This window comes from Coturnix japonica, chromosome 1 (assembly GCF_054131305.1).
Source record: "Coturnix japonica strain WE chromosome 1, WE-NBRP24, whole genome shotgun sequence".
Taxonomy (NCBI): Eukaryota; Metazoa; Chordata; class Aves; order Galliformes; family Phasianidae; genus Coturnix; species Coturnix japonica.
The window spans coordinates 16433830-16444791 of NC_140663.1; the positions used below are offsets into that span (position 1 = coordinate 16433830).

At 45.2% G+C, this 10962-nt stretch overlaps 1 protein-coding gene across 14 annotated transcripts in view; it reads right to left on the minus strand.

The window, feature by feature from the left end:
• The window catches only part of BRD1 (bromodomain containing 1), a 64779-nt gene extending 53847 nt beyond the window's left edge, over window positions 1-10932 (minus strand). For 7 of the 14 annotated variants that reach the window (XM_085516317.1, XM_032442576.2, XM_085515812.1 and 4 more), the window contains exon 1: window positions 1224-1380. The gene's annotated coding sequence lies outside the window, so the exon portion shown is untranslated. Of the gene's footprint in view, window positions 1-430; window positions 506-596; window positions 805-1223; window positions 1381-6089; window positions 6237-8775; window positions 8929-10283 lie in introns of those variants that run through there. The other 7 variants (XM_085515958.1, XM_085516091.1, XM_085516064.1 and 4 more) reach the window with 7 other exon arrangements.
• Between the last annotated feature and the right edge of the window lie 30 nt (window positions 10933-10962).

Sequence of the window (10962 nt, forward strand, 5' to 3'; positions counted from 1 at the left end):
TTCACGATTAGCAATTGCTTTGCTTTTCCTTGCTAATTAGCAGACACCTTTCTTCCCTCTCCACCATCCCGCAGGCTGTCAGGAATGAAGACCACTCGACTATGACATCAGCTCCATTCTATACCGACATCGCACCTTCAGCAAAAGGAGGTGATTCCTGTTAGCACTTTTCAGCCTCTCAGAACAACAGAGATCAAACAGGAAAGTTTGCAGCTCCCCTCTCAGCACTGCATCAGCTGCCTGGGCAGAGAGGCACCACTGACACTTCTCCCTCACCAACAAGAATGCGCACAGATAGCTGTTTGTGCAGAACGCATGGTAGGAGGCTAAGGTACTTTTTATTAAGGAGCAGGAGAGCTAAAGCCAACAGGAAAGGTACAACGGCAAGCGCTTCTGATCAAATTCCTATCACAACTTTTGTCCCAGTTACCTTCCTCCTCTTCAAACCAATTGCCTCGGGTCCCCGCACACCCCGCTCAAAGGAAAAGGGAATGCCATTCTCAATGGACACTTTCATGCAGAGCATTATAAAGAGAAAGACACAGGAATGCTCTTTAGTCCCAGACAATGAGGCCGGATAGGCAGACACCGCTTACAGCATACGGGGAAGACAACACCCACGGCGAAGCGGCGGGGCAGGAGCACTGCCCTCAGGGGAACACAAAGAATTAGCGTTCGCGGCGGCTCGGCTCTGCCCGGGGAAGGCAGAGCGGGCTGGGAGCCCCTCGCATCCCCCCTGCCGTCCCGTCACAGCCGCTGCCCGGCCCGGCAGCCCCCACGGCCGCACCGCGCGGGGCCGCCCCCGGCCCGCCCCCGCCGGCTCCTGCGCGAGCACTTCCTGCCCACGCCCAGAGAGCCCGCAACGCACACACACCCCTCCGCGCCCGATGGTTCCTACCCGGCCCCAGCGTTCCCCCCTCCCGGCCCCCGCGAGGATGGTTCCTGCCCGGGCCCATCATCTCAGCCCTTCCCAACAGTCGCCTCCCTCCCCTCCGCGAAAATACTCGGCCCACAATATGGCGGCTGACAAAACAGCTCCAGCGGCGCCTCCCCCAGAGCGCCGCGCTCCGCTTCCCCCCGCGCCGCCTCGCCCACGGCCGCTCGCCCTCCGCGCCGTCCCTCTGCGCCGGGCCCGGCCCCGCCGCCCTTCCTCCCCTTTCCTCCCCAGCCTCCGGACCGACCGGCCGGCTCGGCAGCCACGCCGCCCGCCCGGCTTCACTCACGTTGTGGGAGCCGCGGAGCGCGGCTGACAGACCTCCCGCTCCGCCTCTGCGCCCGACGCTGCGGCCGGTCTAATGGCGGCGGTCCCGCCGGCGCTGCTGCCGCCTGCTCCCGCGTCCGGCGGCCGCGGGCGGGCGAGCGGGCGCTGAAGGGGCCGCGCTGCCCGCGGCGGCGGGTACCCGGCGCTGGGTACGGGGCTGCTGCCGCCACCGAGCACAGCGCATTCGTGAAGCACGGCGCAGGTCGCGGTCCGGCTGCGGGCTCGGCGCTCGGCTCCCCGGGCTCGGCAGCTCCCCTCCCCCCTCGGCACAAACAATGCGGCTTCACCACAGCGCTGCGCCGACGGGGGGGGAGGGAGAGGGAAGGGACGTGAGGGCGCCAGGCACCGCCCAGCCCCGCCGCTGCCGCCGCCGCTGCTGCCGCCGGGCGGGGCCTGCGCCGCCGCTCCCCCCGTCCCCGCCCCTCCATGGCGGAGCGCGGCGCGGGGCCTGGCGGAGGCACCGGGCAGCGCGGGGCGGGAAGCGGCAACGCTGCGCCTCCGGGAACGGGTCGGCGAGGCGCGGCCCGGAGCTGCGGGCAGGATTCGAGCTGGCGGCACCGAGCGCCTCAGCGCGCATTAAAGTACCTCAGCGCAGGGACATTTACACGGCAGCAATCGGAGAAAGGAGGGAGAAGCAGGGCGGAGGTCAGGGCTGCAAAACCAGGTCTCCAAACTACGAGTAATCGGTATTTATTATTTCTTTGGGCAAAGTTCAAGCTCGAGCTTAGAAAATTCGTTTCAGTTTGCTCTCACGGGGTCTCTGGGTCATACTTGTGCTTTTGGGTAACCATAACAACCTTGCATTTTGGTCAAACACGGTTGTGTCATCTGTAGCATTCCCTGCAAAGGTTGCCCTTTGTTATTATGTATCCTTTTTAGGTGAGTCATCATAGCCCTATTGAAGATGTGAAGGATTTTGCTGTGGGTGTCCACAGGACAGCTGCACCCACACACTCAAAGAACCCCTTTTGAGCCAGCCAGGCCCAGGACTAGCACTTGTGTTTGCCCATCACACAAAACAGGTCCTGTGTGCAGTAGGAAGGAAAGCAGCAAAGAGTGGGTATGGTCTTTGCTGCCCCTCTGTAGCAACCATCACTGAATGCCTCCTTAAGAATAACCTCCCAACTCTTTCTCACCCTGTTTCTATCACTGCTGTTTGCCTGCCCCAGCAGCAGTTAGTGAAAGGGTGAATCTGTGCCTAGACGACCAGAAAAAGATACACCTCTCATTACTTAGTTGTGGAAAGTCAATCAAGGTCCAGAGAGCTTAAGTCACTTATTTCAGGAAATTCTGTACAATAGACAGCATCAGTAGTTTCCAACTCATTTTCCCTTACCAAGCACCATCCACTGGGCCGATCTTTAGCAAAGCAGGAGCTTACAGCAGCCAACACTTGAAATTTTTAGGATCAAACTGGCCCAGTAACATCAATTTCTCAATTAAACAGAAACAAACAAACAAACAAAAAAAACCAAAAACAAACAAACAAAACCCCAAAAGCACAAAGACTGGGTAAGCTGTATAGGTCATCTGGTTGTGTATTGCTTCTAAGGAACTGCTCTCTGGTTATATCGTTTACATGGCCACTCATACCATCAGTCTCAGAAATTTTACAGCACATCATTGAAATGAATGAAGCTGCACTGGAATTGAGCCTGCAATTGTAAATAGGAAGCAGTGCTCTAAATCGTATATGTTAGCACACGGCCCAGTTGTAAAAATGACTAGAAATGATAAATACTGTCAAGAAGCTAATAATAAGTATAATAAAACTCCATCTATGATAGAAAACATCTTTTTTTCATCTTTTAAGTGATAATCCATATGTGTATCTGTCCTGCAGCTGTACAAATGCTTTACAACTGGAGACAAGCTTTCCACAGAGCTTGATGGCATCCATACTCTTCCCACATCTGATGTACAAGTCAGTCTGGCACTCTTCCCGTTTCTTTCTTCTGCCAGGTACATTACAGCATTCCATAGCTGCACATCCCTTCAATAAGACAGTGTTCCATATATGTATTTGTTTCATTTAACTATCTTTTTGCTGTCTGATCTTATGCTTTATTCTCCAGTAGTCTCTCTGTTTATGTGACTCTCCTGAGATTCGTCTTCCAGCTCTCTGTCCTGTACACAGGGCATGTTTGGTAACCATAAGGTGTCATGTCTGAAACTTCATGCTGATAAAACCAGGAAGCAGTACTTCCAAAAACATTTCATTATAGAAGCGGCATCATTGATTCCCATGACCTATTGACCAAGGACTTATACCACAGCCTGAATCGATTAGAATGATGTGTTACAGTGCCAGGACCCGATCTCATAACAAATCTGAAATGAGAGGCTTCTAATCTACTTCAGCATAATACAAAAAGGCTTCCAGGATCCTCAGAATCTCTGCAGAGTTTTAAAGGACTGCTGAGCTTCATTTTCTGGTGCCTGTGCTGAAGATGGTAACTCCACCTCAAATTAATAACTTACAGGTAGGGTTCACCACTGCTCTTGATACTCTCAATTACCCTAAGGAATGAGTGAGGTATGAAGACTTCTCCTATAGACCATCTAGGCTCTAACACAGAATGCACATAATCTTGTTACACGGCTTCATATTAACAGCACAAAGATCCTAACAGGCCTTACAGAAACCCTCTCTCACTGACATTATAGCCTACCAGATCAGGATCCTCACTGTTAAATACCAGTAGGTTAGCTCATATTCTTTCAAAATGCAACAATGCACAGTATTATCTGGTATATTTGACAAGTCCTGAGCACATACTTCTATAATCTCAAAGATTTGTTTCCTTGCCTGCTCCATCTCACTAGTGATATGTAGTGCCTCGAAATAGTATTCACTCCATTTTTGGAAAAGGAGGAAACAACTTTTAATTTCAAGCAAAAAGATAAAGGCTCAGAGGGCAGCAATACCCTCACAGCCTTTTTTTGGCAGTAGCTCAGTGAGTGTGTGGTTTTAGTCCCACTCCATTACAATCTCCACACCCCTGCTTAGCAGTATCAGGTTTTGATTCAAGTTGCCACTGCTGACTCACTCTGCAAGAAAGATTTTCACAGATGGAACGTCTCCTGCTTACCAGCTTCCACCTGTGCTAGTTAACAAATTCTCAAGAGAAATATTTCAAGATGAACGAATCACATAAAGGCTGTTCATCTGCCTTAGCATCCTCTTCCCTTGCAGAATCAAGTTTTGAGATGTTGCTATGTTGCTCAAATATATCACCTGCAGAGTAACATCTTTGTTCCAGATTAAGAGAGACCAACTCAAGCTTGCTGCTGCACTTAAAATTTTGGCAGTGGTGTTATTCTTTACTGGACAGAACTTGACTCTATTATTCCTTTCCCTGCATGAACAGCAGGCTGCTAAAATAGTCAGATTGCACACCATGTGTTATTTAGAACCTACAAGAATCTTCAAATATAGATTTTGGACTGCCATAACATACGTGTGGGTCTTCATCCTATCACAACAATTCTGCTTAACCTTTCTAAGGCTTCCTAGAGCTCTGAATAATTCTGCAAACCAAACCATCCATATAAAATTTCCAAAGCCTGGCTTCCCCACTGTATGGTTTACTTCTTCACACACACCAATACATAATTAATATTCTCCCTGGAATACTGTCTAGTAATATACAACATTACTATGGCTCCTCACAGCCTGCAGGGACATTCTTTTCCATTTCACTTACCTCATCAGTTGTGGCACTGACAAATTACTCAAAGAACATGACCATGCAGGGCCAGCTGTTGTCAAAAGAAAGGCTGCTTCCAGACCTCAGAAGCCTGGATAGCATACACTGCAGATAGGATGCTCAACCCTATTACAAGACACGTTACAGCAACAGCTGTATAAACCTACATTTACCCTCAGTCTATGAAGTGATTTAGTTTCCCTGCATCTCTGTTAGCTGATCTTTCGGAACTATTTAACTGAAAGACAAATACATGATTCCTATGTATCGCTGATCCATCTGCTAAGTATCATCAATACTTTGGCAGAAAGACGTATTTCTGTTTCATACAAGATTGAGTGGGATTTATCACCAAAAGCCCTAGATGACAATTCCAAAAAGGATGAACCTTTTAGTTTTAAATATGGAAGAAAAGTCTTGAGCCTTTTAGAGGATTAGTAAATATCTTTTTTGTTCTTTGGCTAAGAAGAAACATGTCTTTTCCCTTTAATTCCTCTGATCCCAAAGACTCTGGACGTGATTTGACAAAGGGTGAGTTAAGATGAAATAATATAGGTGTTCATCTGTGTTCACTAACTTCTACAGAAACAAACTTGTTTGTTTCTTTTGGCCTCACTAACTTACATTCTATATGCATCATTCTCCTCTTCCTTGGAAAGAAAGTGGTTATCTATAAAATTGATAAGGAGAACCTTTATTTCTCCAGAACAGTTCAAGGTGATCCAAAAGAAAAGCCTTCTCTGAAATGAGTTTCAAAACAGACTGCACTCTCTGTCAGTGCCTCTTACAGTACTGATAAAGACTGAGCCCTTTTATCATCTTAGCTCCAACAGAACTCAAGCTACATCACTGTTTGCTAATAGCTCTATGACTTGGATCTGCTAAGCAGTCCTGTGGAATGTTATCTACAGATAATACTTAAAGACTGTCTGACAGAGTAGTCTTTAGGCTGTACAGCTGCTGCTATGCAAAGGCCCTTACCTTATTTCCATTTAAGCATTTGGATGAACTACAGCTTGGAATCACCTACAGCAAGAAGGGGTTTCTAGGTTGTCACATGCAACCAGAACAATATCTTAAACAGTTCTTGGAGAGGCACAATTGACAGGGAAACCTACTTGCTTCCTTCTTTATCCTTCTGCTGTCTTGACTCCTTTAACACCACATACCTTTGGGATTTTGCAGTTATAAGACTCTCTGCAAAATGTGCTCATAACCTTTGAATGATGGAAGGAAGACAGGTCTGGAACTCACTCCTGTAGACACTGCAAAGATGGGAGGGGAAAAAAAATAATAAACAAAAATCAGTATTAAGATATATGTTAAAACTTATGTATATTATACTCCACAAAAAATAAATCTGAGTAATTTCTATTTTCACAAAATGCTGCACCAAAAGCACAAGGATTACCCATTTGCTTATTTGTAGGTTGTCTAAATAGTGGAACAGCAACACGCTCAATGAAGAGGATACAACACATGCATCCTTTGTGAATCAGGGCAGATCGCCATAGAACTCACATCAACCACACTGCTGAAATTTCAGGATTGTTTTGAGGTATGACTGAGAAGCAGAACAGGGAGAAGAAATACTGAAAGCTATGTTGCTTTTTAAAGCTGATTACATAAAAAACACAAACACATAGAAATCCCAATCTTTTGAACAAAGTTCTTTGCACTCATGTATAATACTACTACTATTTACAAAAGAGTAGACTGAACCCTATACAAGGAAATAATATTACTGCATCTCTCCTGTCATTGCCTCTTCAGCATTAATTATTCAATTCCTGGTGTTTACTGTTTGGCACCTTCAATATATTCTGTACAGTAACTTTACCTGCAAAAGTCTTTTTGGGAAGCTATCCCTGCCAAATGGAAAACTACCATCCTAATAACCCTTCATAAACAGATGAAAGATTTACTCTTCAGCCCCCTGAACTACATCACTGCACTACAAGATGAGCATAATTTAAGCAAATGTATATCAAAAAGCAGCAACAGAGAAGGAAAAAAACAACAAACCAAGGACTGCTCTGCAAACATAGACTTGACACAATGTATCACTCAACCAAACATCATTTTTGATGCTTTGTTTCTAACTTCTTTCTGTCAGTATCAAAACTCTCAACATGTAGCAAAACACAAATTTTGAGCATTCTTTCAAGTTAGGTCACTCACAAAGGTGAAGAAAGAATCCAGTGTTTACACTGAGTTAATACTTCAGCTCTCATATAATTAAATCAAAACCTCTATCAGCAATGAGACAAATCTAGTCTTAATTAGTTTACAACCTCTTCCTCATTCTCTCTGGAAGACAAACCTGGTCTGCAGATGATTAAGATGGTATGCAGTGGAGAAAGCCTTGCTGTGAGAATCCCTAGTCATTTACTGCTGAAGTAATCCCAAAATAGATGGGCTCATTCAGAATTAAAGTCCTGCCTCCTCTCTTATGTGGAGAGGGGCTACAAAGCAAGGCAACAATGAAATCCAGGGGAAAAAAAAAAAAACCAAAAACAAACAATGAAACAAAAAAGTCGATCATGACTCAAAACATGACATACATGCAAACACTAATAAACATGAAAACCAGATGTAGCTCATAGTTTCAGGAAAGAAAAAAAAAAAATTAAAGAAAGACACATTGTGTTCAGAGAAATCCGATACTTATATGTATCAGATAGCAAACAAGCAGTAACGAACATTTTCTTTGCCCTGTCTCAGAGCTGGCTACCTTGGGCCAATGCCTGATGCATCTCTCCATTACTCATAGAGATCTTCCAAACTCACATATACATAAATTAGATCTGGTATACAATATGGCTTCATATTAAAGATAATCTTAAGATGCAACCTCCCCTGCTCCACCTCCCCCCCACCCCCCCAAAAAAACAACAAAACAACACCACCAAAACCAACAAGCACTGATGAAGTTAATGGAGTACGTATGCTAAATATATGAGCACTCTCTTATGTGTTCTTAGAAACCATACCCTTGTGAAACTAAATTGGACTTTTGAATTTAGTATTACTGATCTTTATCTGAAAGTTCTGATTTTGAGTCACCACTGTCTATAATATAGAGTCCTGGAAGAGAATGTAGTCTATACTATAGCCCTCCCCGTCAAAAAAAAAAAAAAAAAAGAAAAAAAAATATTGTGTATATATATATATATATACATATATATATATATACACACACAAATATATACACACACATATACTAAATAAAACAATTGCTTTATCCCTGTGCACACAGAACGCAGCAATTATTTGCGCTCAACTTTATAACCGTGATTTAATATGGTTTTGTCTTAATGATTTCATATGGAAAAAATGCATCACTGATATGTTTATGATGAAATTAAAGGTTTGAGTGATTTGGATATAAATGAGCTTATCAGAGCAATTTTAGAGATAAATTCTGCTAAAACAAGGTAATGGCAACAAAATGGTTATGGCTCAACGCTGGCATATTGATAAAGCGTCTCCAGTAGTAAAGTGCATCAATTTATGATTGCACTATTAATGTTATCATTACTATCATGGATGAAAAACCTCAAGAATAGCTCAGAGGCTGGAGAGACACTGGGACCACAGAACACAAGCTTCATCTGCAGCAACTGAATCTCTACAATCGTCTCATAACTTCTAACAGGATATTGACAGAGAAACAGATACATTTAAGGAATATTCATGTTCTGTCATAGTAGAAGTGGACATTAAGCTGTATTGTAGTTGCCAAACAACTTTAGCCTTTTATTACGGCCTCCCTTGTATTGACAATGACAAAGAGCTACTTACGGTTACTGCAGTGGAATTTCCTTGTTTTCTGAACTTGTAACACTCATTCTCTGGAGAATCCATGCAGCTTCTTTGGGAGCATGCTCTCTTTGATTTACAGCAGTCCGCAAAAACAGAATGGGAAGCTAGGTATTCTGCAGTTTACTCCAAGGACTGAGAAATGAAGTTCAGATATTCATTTATTATCAGATCAATTCTAATTCATGTCAGGTTGTCCAAAGTGCAAATAAAGGCATTTATTCACAATACCTGAAACAGAAGAACTTACACAATAAACCAGGGCAGCAAAATACTCCGAGGTTTAAAGAAGAATTTTAGTTATTTACTGTCAAAGATGCCTTGCACAGACTTTTCTAATAGCCACTTTGTCAACAGATTATCTTTTTTTCTGCACATTTACACCTCACTGTGTGCTTTATGCGTACTTTAATCTGCAGCCTTAGACAAGCACTACAGCACTGCTGTTACACCCACCACAAGCCGGCAGTCTGGAGCCCTCCCAAGGAACTGCAGTTGCTTTCTTTCCATGCAAGTCGTGTTATTAGATCATTATCACCTTTTTGTCCTATTCTTCACGTTAAGCTATAGCTTGTGAGGAGTTCGGAACTGGAAACTCTTGAAAGTTACAGCTGTTACAAAAATAGAATAAAGCAGTCACATATGCATACGCCTTCCATGTCACCCTGATTTTAACTACAAAATTCCAAGTAAAAACTGTAGTAACGTTGAATTTATTTCATTAAGAAATGTTTTTTGAGAAGATATATTTCTATTTCTTAACGTTGCACGGAAAACAAGTCAAGCCTCTATATCCTATATTAGTAGTTCAGCCAGACTGGTAAAAACAGGCTGTCAGTTATAAGTGGAATGAACAGGGAATGAAAGGCTGATAGAATACACTCTTAATACTTACTTTGTTGCAAGTCTAAGTAACATTAATGAAAACGACCTTAAAAGGGATCTCCAAAGGAAGCATCAACTGCAACAGCTCATTTACTTTGCTTACCAGAATCACCCTTTAGATACACAAAATAGAAGTACAGCCATACAAACCAATCCAAATCAAAAAGGGGTCAGCTGATCTGTTGTTTTTTCCCCCATATACTGATATATGCCCAATAAAACACTTCTGACATTTGTTCAGTTAAAAAAAAATCAAGAATAAAAATAAAAAAAACAGTTAACTGATAAAGACAGCTCAGATCAAGAAATACGTACTTGCTTAAACACACTAGCTAGAGTAAGGAAGCCTCTTTCTCTAAACACTGTCTTAGTTTAGTTATAAAGAGGAGCATCTTACCATTACTATTACTACCGCTTTTCTCCTGCCTGTATTGCAATCAGTGACGTGGAAGTCAAAGCAGTAGCCATCGAAAACTGCCACCAGGCATTCGACAACAAGCATTCAAGCCTCACCACATCTTTATCCGTCTCCATAGAACAACATGCATTAGAAAACATCACATCGCCACACGTCGCTCCCACCCTCCTAGAGAAGCATAGCTCACCCAATGCCCTGACAGCCTAAGCAGTTCTCCTCGGGCAGGAGGGCAGCAGCAGGGCGTTACCCAGGAGAACACCCAGCTGGCAAACACGTAGAGAACCGCTGCTCTGCAGGAACCGCCACAGCCCCGACCCCGAGCAGCCCTCACTGTGCTACGGAGGCGATACCAGCCGAACGTCGCGAGGCGCCCTGACGGAGTTAGCGGGCAGCAGGCAGATTACACACGGTACGCAGAGCCAAATGCGTAGCGGCTATCAGACCACAAACACGAGTATCTTAACAAACAAACACGTACAACAGCCATTAAAACCCCGAAACAGGAGAGAACGCCGCTCAGTGTGCGTGCTGCGGAGCCACCCACCCGGCCGGGCCTGCAGCGGGTCCGAGCCCCACTGCGGTCGCCGCCGAGCGCGCTGCGAAGTACCGGCTGCCTCAGCCGGGAGCTGGGACAAGCCGCAACCCCAACAACTCCCCAAGCGGCCCCGAGCCAGCCTTAAAGCCACAGCCGCCCCTCGGGACGCAGAGAAGACGGCTGCGTCCAGCTGCCCGGATCCGGATGGCACCACCACCCCGCACGGCTGTGGGGGCGGCCATTTTACGGCCCTGCGGATGACATGTTGTGCGTCGTGCGTGCCGCCGCTCCGCGGTGCGGCACCGCCCCCCGTGCCCGGCGCCTGCGCAGC